The sequence below is a fragment of the Onthophagus taurus genome, chromosome 6 (genome assembly GCF_036711975.1).
Source record: "Onthophagus taurus isolate NC chromosome 6, IU_Otau_3.0, whole genome shotgun sequence".
NCBI classification, from domain to species: Eukaryota; Metazoa; Arthropoda; class Insecta; order Coleoptera; family Scarabaeidae; genus Onthophagus; species Onthophagus taurus.
The window spans coordinates 25,668,163-25,676,479 of NC_091971.1; the positions used below are offsets into that span (position 1 = coordinate 25,668,163).

Consider the following 8,317-nt stretch of genomic DNA (forward strand, 5'->3'; position numbering starts at 1 on the left):
GTGCCCAAAACGTGATATTATGACGTTATACGCCGTTCTGAGCCATGTTTGAACTTTCTATCACTTTTGGCTCCGGTAATTCTGTTGATCATATTTGTGATATTCAGGCGCCAAATGACATCTTGGAGCATGTTGGAGATAAAAAACAAAATGTGCCCAAAACGTGATATTATGACGTTATACGCCGTTTTGAGCCATGTTTGAACTTTCTATCACTTTCGGTTCCGATAATTCTGCTGACCATATTTGTGATATGTGGCGGCTTTTCAACAAAACGACAACAACACAATCGAACCCCTTTTAAAAAAAATACAGATCTGCAACACCTCGGCTTCCCAGTGAAGATGGGGTGGGTTTGAATTTATAAGGCGCCACGCAGTTTCAGTTACAGATCGCTCTAACTGCGAAGAGGGCTGGAAGGGAAAAGGTTCGACAACACCAACATATAACAAAACACAAAGAAATCGCGAAATCATATACCATATAAAAACAAATTTATTAAGGAAAAAAAAAAATATGGTAAAACAAAATATAAAGTATATAAGTAGTAAATAAAATAACGGAGATTGTTCAAAAAAAAAATCCCGAATAATTAGGGGGGTAAAAGAGAAAGAAAATAATAATGAACTGAATGAAACAAAATTAAAACAAACCTAAATAATGATCGCGACACGTCCCCGATTGACCCGAGCGCTCGATCAGGCGAACGGAAAAGAAAACAAAATCGAAATCAATACCGAAATTAATAACACCCCTAATAAATCCGATAACTTTACAAGAAAAATTAATTGACAATTAAAATGAGATAATAATAATAACGAACTGGTTTAAAGTGAAATGAACAAAATGAACCAGTGAAGTTAACAAAAAAATTAAATGGTAAGTACAAAAGAAAATCTTACTTTATAAAAAAAATACAAAAGTATCTAACCACACTGATATTCTTTTTGTATAAAAAGGAAAATTCTGACCTTTATTCCAAACTCTTTTGAACGAAGGATGATGACTTCACGATGACAACAATTATACGTAGATACAGCAACAAAATCCAGCAAACCTCCTTTGGAAACACTTGTTCGATGGTAAGTACAGGAAACTTGGGTTATGAAGATTCTAATTTACTTCTTTATTCCAGGTAGTACTTGTTTCCGGGATGGGAGTTTCCGAACTTATATAAGGAATAAGGCTCTCAGAAAAAAAAACCTCAAGGTGGTATGAGGTTTTAACCAGCAAAATGAATAGTCTTTGTAAAAATGTGCAATAAATCCGGTGAAACCGTAATCGTTGAATAATTTCCAAACGAAAAATTAAAGGATTAATTAACTCAGATCCCGATAAATACGGATATAAATCGATCCAAAATTCTACACAGAATTATACCAAAATGTCGACTTAAAATTCTTGTTAACCATCCAAACACTACAAAGGCTGGTTTCAAAAGAGGAAGAGTAAAATCGCGCACGGGTATTCATTTCCCAAGATTTTAACCAAAAAACTCGTTATAAAATCGCGCGGTGCCAAGAATTCAAAATCACTCCCTCCCTCTATTATTGACAGTCCGAACTTAAAAATGTAAACAAAATTCATGATAGTAATGAAGAAGAGAAAAAGAAAAGTTTTAAGGTTAAGATTTATTGTGTGATTGTAATGAAGGTAATGAAAAAGAAAAAGGCGTTTAAAATGAGCGAAAGGAAAGGATTTAAGAAAAGTGGTGAAAAGGAAAGGATTTTCAAGTGTTTCCAAGTTCGGCTTGCTGTAACAAAAAAACAAAAATTATAACAAGGTAAATAAACAAAATGGTATATAATTCCCCGACTTCTAACAATTACAGACAAATCACAAGGAAATTCAATAACCTCGAACGGAACCGTTACATTCCCCCCTTACAACAAGAAAGTTTACTCGTAAACTTTAAACTTTAGACAATCAACCCTAACAACCAAAATCCAACCCAAAAATAAGTATATGCAACTATGGAACCAACCACCTGATCCACCTCGTGCCCATAGCCTTCAGGTCTTCGACATTCGGTCGGAAGGGAAAATAATAGAATAATAAATGAAAATACAGAGATATAGAAATCCATGAATACTATCAATAAGTCGCACAGTGATCACTCCAACCTCTGACATCCGTAAACAAAAAAATAAAATAATAAAATGGGGGAATAGAAGGGAATAGCACTAAATGAAATAACTAGTTGTACCAAACAATCACAACCAATTAGGACAAAACACACTCCGTAAGTTCCCAAGATGGACAGAACCAAAATAGAAACAGATGTACACGAAACGGAGACAGCCGGTCTTCTGGAGTAGTCTAAGGCCCCTGCCAGGTGAGCCAGCAAATCAAACAAGGAACAACTAACCCGGGTCAACAAGGTAAGGCTTCAAATCCTTAGCGTGCCAAGTTCCAACATTATTACCCTCACCATCCCTCAACTCGTAAGTCCAAGGTGACAAGACCTTATAAACCGAATACGGACCTACAAATTTAGGAGCCAGCTTTGCCGAAAAATATTTAGATGCATTAGACAATACAAAGTTTCTCTTCCAAACCTTTTGGCCAACCATAAACTTATCGCTTCTCCTCCTCAAATTATACCGCCTCTCATTCACACCAGACGCCTGTGCAATGCGTTTCCTAACATCAGCAAATACCCTCGACAGATCTTCATTATCTAAGCTCCACTCACCATCACCCATGACTTTATCATACTGTTTCCCATTCAACACCAACTCTCGACCCGTACATACGAAATGAGGTGTTAATTTCGTAACCTCGTGACGAGCGGAATTAATCGCGCAAGTTATTTTAGGAACACTCACATCCCATTTACGTTGATCATCTTTGCAATACAAGGACAAAATTCTTTTAAGCGTACGATTCACTCGCTCTACAGGGTTAGCCTGAGGGTGATAATTGGCGTTAAACCTAACAGAAACACCATACTGTTGAGTTAGTAAGTTCAATTTCCGGGATCTAAATTGAGGACCATTGTCACAAATAAGGGTTTTAGGAACTCCAAATTTAAGAAAGACTTCCGTCTCAAGTATCTGCGAAATCTTATCTGCGGTAGCAGTTCTTATGGGATAAGCAAGTACAAATTTACTGAAGTAATCGGATATTACGAAGATAAATTGATTACCTTTTCTCGAACGAGGAAGAGGGCCAACAAGGTCAATTGATATAAGTTGCCAAGGTCTATCACTATCTGGGGTACGAACGAACTTACCAGCTGGTTTAACATTCGGGATCCTATAAGAAGCGCACAACTCACATCCAGAGATATACCTTACCACGTCTGCCTTCATTTTAGGCCATATATAGAGCTCAGAAATTCTACCAAGAGTCTTGAAAACACCCATATGACCAGCGGTTTGAGAGTCATGAGAAAGAGCTAAAATCTCTTTACGAAAATCTCTTGGGACAACCCTTTTCCAAGGTTCGGAATTTCGTCCCAGAACAGATGACACTACATACTTATAAACCTCGCCATTCTCTACTCTAAATAAGGGGTGTTTAGCGGGAAAATTCAGAACTCTTTCTTTCAGCCTTCTATACCACACGTCAGAAGTATCAGAGAATTTCAATTCGGTCCTCTCTTGGATCGAATCGACGACCTCGAACGATCTCGAAAGTAAGTCAGGCACAACGTTCTCACAGCCTTTACGATGTTTAACGACAAAGTCGAATTGTTGCAATCTAATTGCCCATCTCGCGATACGCCCAGTAGGAACTTTCAACTTTAAAAGCCAAAGGAGAGAATAATGATCAGTAACCACCGTGAACGGGACTCCCTCAAGATAAGGTTTCAGCTTTTCCGCAGCCCAAATCACTGCCAAACACTCGCGTTCTGTGGCCGAGTAGTTACGTTCGGCCGGACTTAATGACCTACTCAAGTATACCACCACTTGTTCACCATCCTCACCAGGTTGCAACAACACGGCACCCAAACCAACACCAGAGGCATCCGTGTGCAACTCAAAAGGTAGCGAATAATCAGGACATCGCAAGATTGGAGCAGATACAAGCTTTTCCTTAATGATTCTAAAAGATCTTTCACATTCATCCGTCCATTCAACTGGCTTATTCTTTTTCAGCAGTTTCGTAATCGGAGAAATCAAAGTCGCGAACTCGGGAATAAAACGTCTATACCATGAAAAGGTACCAAGTATACGTCTAACATCTTTCTGACACTTAGGAACAGGAATCTTAAGCATGGCGTTAACCTTTTCAGGGTCTACATGAAGTCCGTATTTATCAACGACATAGCCAAGGTAACGCAATTCAGATCTGCACAACTTACATTTCTCCCAGCTGACCTTCAATCCAGCAGCGAGCAACCTCTCAAATACACTCGACAGAACCTCAAGATGTTTTTCAAAGGTATCGGTAACAATGACAACATCGTCCAAATAAACGAACACATTAGGTTCCAACTCAGGACCCAAGACCCTATCAACAAGCCTTTGCCAAGTGGCAGGAGAATTGTGCAAGCCAAAAGGCATACGTGTAAATTGATATAGCCCTCTACCGGGCACCGTAAAAGCAGTAAAAGCCTTAGAAGCATTCTCCATGGGGACTTGCCAAAAAGCAGACTTAATGTCCAGGGAAGACAAAAACTTTGCGTTCCTGAGTTTATCAAGAGTTGCGGAAATATACGGGAGCGGGTAACTATCACGTTCCGACACCGCATTCAGACGACGATAGTCAACACAGAATCGATATGTGTTATCTTTCTTTTTCACTAACAGGATTGGGGAAGACCAGGCACTCGATGAGGGTTCGACAACGCCCTGCTCTAACATGATATCAAGTTCTTTATTAATGTGCTGCTGCATGACTGGAGAAACGGGGTAATAGCGTTGTTTAATGGGATCAGCTGAAGTTCTAATTACGTGACTCACCAAGTGAGTACACCCTAAACCGTCACCCATTTTAGCTTTAAAAGAGTTAACCATGGTTTCCAAAAGTTGCTTATTAGAAGGGGACAAATCATCATCAAGAGAATCTATCTCGAAAACAGTCTCGTACGCGAAATTCCAAGAGTCATTTCTAAGGTCAGGCACTACTCCAACGGACTTGAAAAAATCAACACCCAAAATAAGGGTTTGGGGAAGTGTAGGTATCACCAACATGTCAATAAGGGTAATTCTGTCCCTCAAAGTAACCGGAACCGTAACCACACCCAAACTCTCAACCAATTGTCCATTAGCTATTCTGACCGAAGAACTAACGCGACGACAATGAAATCCTAAATCGGACACGACTTTCCATCCCACACCTCCTAATATAGTTCTAGAGGCACCAGTGTCTAACAAACCTAGTAACTCTCTACCTAATATCGATATTTTCAGATAAGGCCTTTCATCCTTCTTACAACTATCTAAAACGAACTCCAACACGGAAGAAATCCTATCAGCCGGTTTTTCGTCTTCAATGTCAACTAGCCGACGACCTAGTGACGACGATTGGCATTTCCCGAAGACCTCCTATTACCATGGGGACATTTAGGACAATTTTTTGTAGTAAAACCCTCATTTCCACACTTAAAACAATGCAGTCTCTTGGGACTAGGACAACCACGAGCCATGTGACCCAAAACTCCACAATTGAAGCACTTAACAGGACTTGACTCAACCGCAGAAAAATCTGAACTTTGGGGGTAGCTCAAGCAACCTAAATAAGCTAATTCGGGTTCCAAAGTCTTATTGCGAATTTTAGGGGGCTGAAATTCCTTTACCGCGCGCCTAGACTCCTCTAACTGCTTACACTTGACCTTCAAATCAGAAACCGTATCAATAGTGTGAAGAGCTAGTTGGGTTTGAAAATAAGGTAAGAGGTTCTTACGGATAAGTTTAACCTTCGCCTCCTCGGAAAGTGGACAAGTGAGTCTACCGAATAAACCTAACATATTGGCGACGTAGATTGCAATAGGCTCTCGCTCACCCTGGGTTCTGTGTCGTATCTCATCCAACAGTTGTTCGTTGTAGTCGGAAGGTAAAAATTCACCCCTCAATAACACCTCTAATTCTCCCCACGAGCTAACTTCATCCCTGACAGAACGATACCAAAGTAAGGCGGGACCCTCAAATAAATCAAGAGCCGACACAAAAACTTCTCGAAGAGAAACACCTCGAGCTGCGGACAATTCATGTACTCGCTCTAAAAACGCTCCCACCGAAATACCCGTCCTTCCGGAAAATTTAAGGCCCCATTTATGTACGGGAATAGCCTTAGAAGACATCAAGGGTGGAGGACTAGTTGTTACAGGGGTAGACGAAGCAGCGCCCCCGCCTAAAGATACGTTCAGGGATCTTTCAAGGGCTTCTAACTCAATTGGCCTAGAAACGGAAGCAATGGCCTTCGTTAACCTATCCTTCAAAGACAAAGCCTCACGGAGAACAACGGCACGATCCTCACATAATTCACTCATACGCCTTATTCGCCCCAAAACATGCCAAATCTTGGTTTCAACCTTCTTAGCATTCTTAGATCGAAAATCATCTAACAATGTGGTAATTTCGGCCAGTTTGTCCCTAACCGCTAACAAATCTTCCTCTTCTGTGTAAGGGTTATCTGGGTAATCGTTGACCAAATCAGGGTTAAGTTTCTCCTTCTGTAGTAAAGAAGCAAACAACCTACGCATCTCATCGACACTAGAGGGATCCAAACCTTGGACAGTAAATTCATAACTCAATTCTTCCTTAGAAAGGTAATTAACCGTGACTTTAAGAGCCATCCTAAAAGGGTTGATCTCTCCTGAACCCGAGAAGAGATTGGTCAAATCGAAAACAGGGAACCGAAGAGTCGAAATAATTGGAATGGAATTAAGACACAAACCGAAGTCACTTTGTGTCCTCGATACAAATAAGGGTTCCGATAAAATTAAGAACTTCCAAGACAATACAACAAGGGCTCCCAAAACGATATGGGTCTCCAAAACAATAGGGGACTTTTAAAACAATATGGCCCTCCAGAACAATATGGCCCTCCAAAACAATATGGCCCTCCAAAACAATATCGCCCCACGTTGGGCGCCAAAATTTGTGGCGGCTTTTCAACAAAACGACAACAACACAATCGAACCCCTTTTAAAAAAAATACAGATCTGCAACACCTCGGCTTCCCAGTGAAGATGGGGTGGGTTTGAATTTATAAGGCGCCACGCAGTTTCAGTTACAGATCGCTCTAACTGCGAAGAGGGCTGGAAGGGAAAAGGTTCGACAACACCAACATATAACAAAACACAAAGAAATCGCGAAATCATATACCATATAAAAACAAATTTATTAAGGAAAAAAAAAAATATGGTAAAACAAAATATAAAGTATATAAGTAGTAAATAAAATAACGGAGATTGTTCAAAAAAAAAATCCCGAATAATTAGGGGGGTAAAAGAGAAAGAAAATAATAATGAACTGAATGAAACAAAATTAAAACAAACCTAAATAATGATCGCGACACGTCCCCGATTGACCCGAGCGCTCGATCAGGCGAACGGAAAAGAAAACAAAATCGAAATCAATACCGAAATTAATAACACCCCTAATAAATCCGATAACTTTACAAGAAAAATTAATTGACAATTAAAATGAGATAATAATAATAACGAACTGGTTTAAAGTGAAATGAACAAAATGAACCAGTGAAGTTAACAAAAAAATTAAATGGTAAGTACAAAAGAAAATCTTACTTTATAAAAAAAATACAAAAGTATCTAACCACACTGATATTCTTTTTGTATAAAAAGGAAAATTCTGACCTTTATTCCAAACTCTTTTGAACGAAGGATGATGACTTCACGATGACAACAATTATACGTAGATACAGCAACAAAATCCAGCAAACCTCCTTTGGAAACACTTGTTCGATGGTAAGTACAGGAAACTTGGGTTATGAAGATTCTAATTTACTTCTTTATTCCAGGTAGTACTTGTTTCCGGGATGGGAGTTTCCGAACTTATATAAGGAATAAGGCTCTCAGAAAAAAAAAACCTCAAGGTGGTATGAGGTTTTAACCAGCAAAATGAATAGTCTTTGTAAAAATGTGCAATAAATCCGGTGAAACCGTAATCGTTGAATAATTTCCAAACGAAAAATTAAAGGATTAATTAACTCAGATCCCGATAAATACGGATATAAATCGATCCAAAATTCTACACAGAATTATACCAAAATATCGACTTAAAATTCTTGTTAACCATCCAAACACTACAAAGGCTGGTTTCAAAAGAGGAAGAGTAAAATCGCGCACGGGTATTCATTTCCCAAGATTTTAACCAAAAAACTCGTTATAAAATCGCGCGGTGCC

The 8,317-nt window shown here is 39.2% G+C and overlaps 2 long non-coding RNA genes across 2 annotated transcripts; both read left to right on the forward strand.

The window, feature by feature from the left end:
* The first annotated feature begins 269 nt into the window (after positions 1 to 269).
* On the forward strand, positions 270 to 6,464 carry LOC139430013 (uncharacterized). Its single transcript, XR_011640580.1, has 4 exons — positions 270 to 879; positions 960 to 1,082; positions 1,136 to 2,381; positions 5,361 to 6,464. It is a non-coding gene; the product is annotated as an uncharacterized lncRNA (long non-coding RNA).
* Positions 6,465 to 6,480: 16 nt separating this feature from the next.
* Positions 6,481 to 8,079, forward strand: LOC139430014 (uncharacterized). The gene is made up of 3 exons (XR_011640581.1): positions 6,481 to 7,676; positions 7,757 to 7,879; positions 7,933 to 8,079. It is a non-coding gene; the product is annotated as an uncharacterized lncRNA (long non-coding RNA).
* The last annotated feature ends 238 nt before the right edge of the window (positions 8,080 to 8,317 follow it).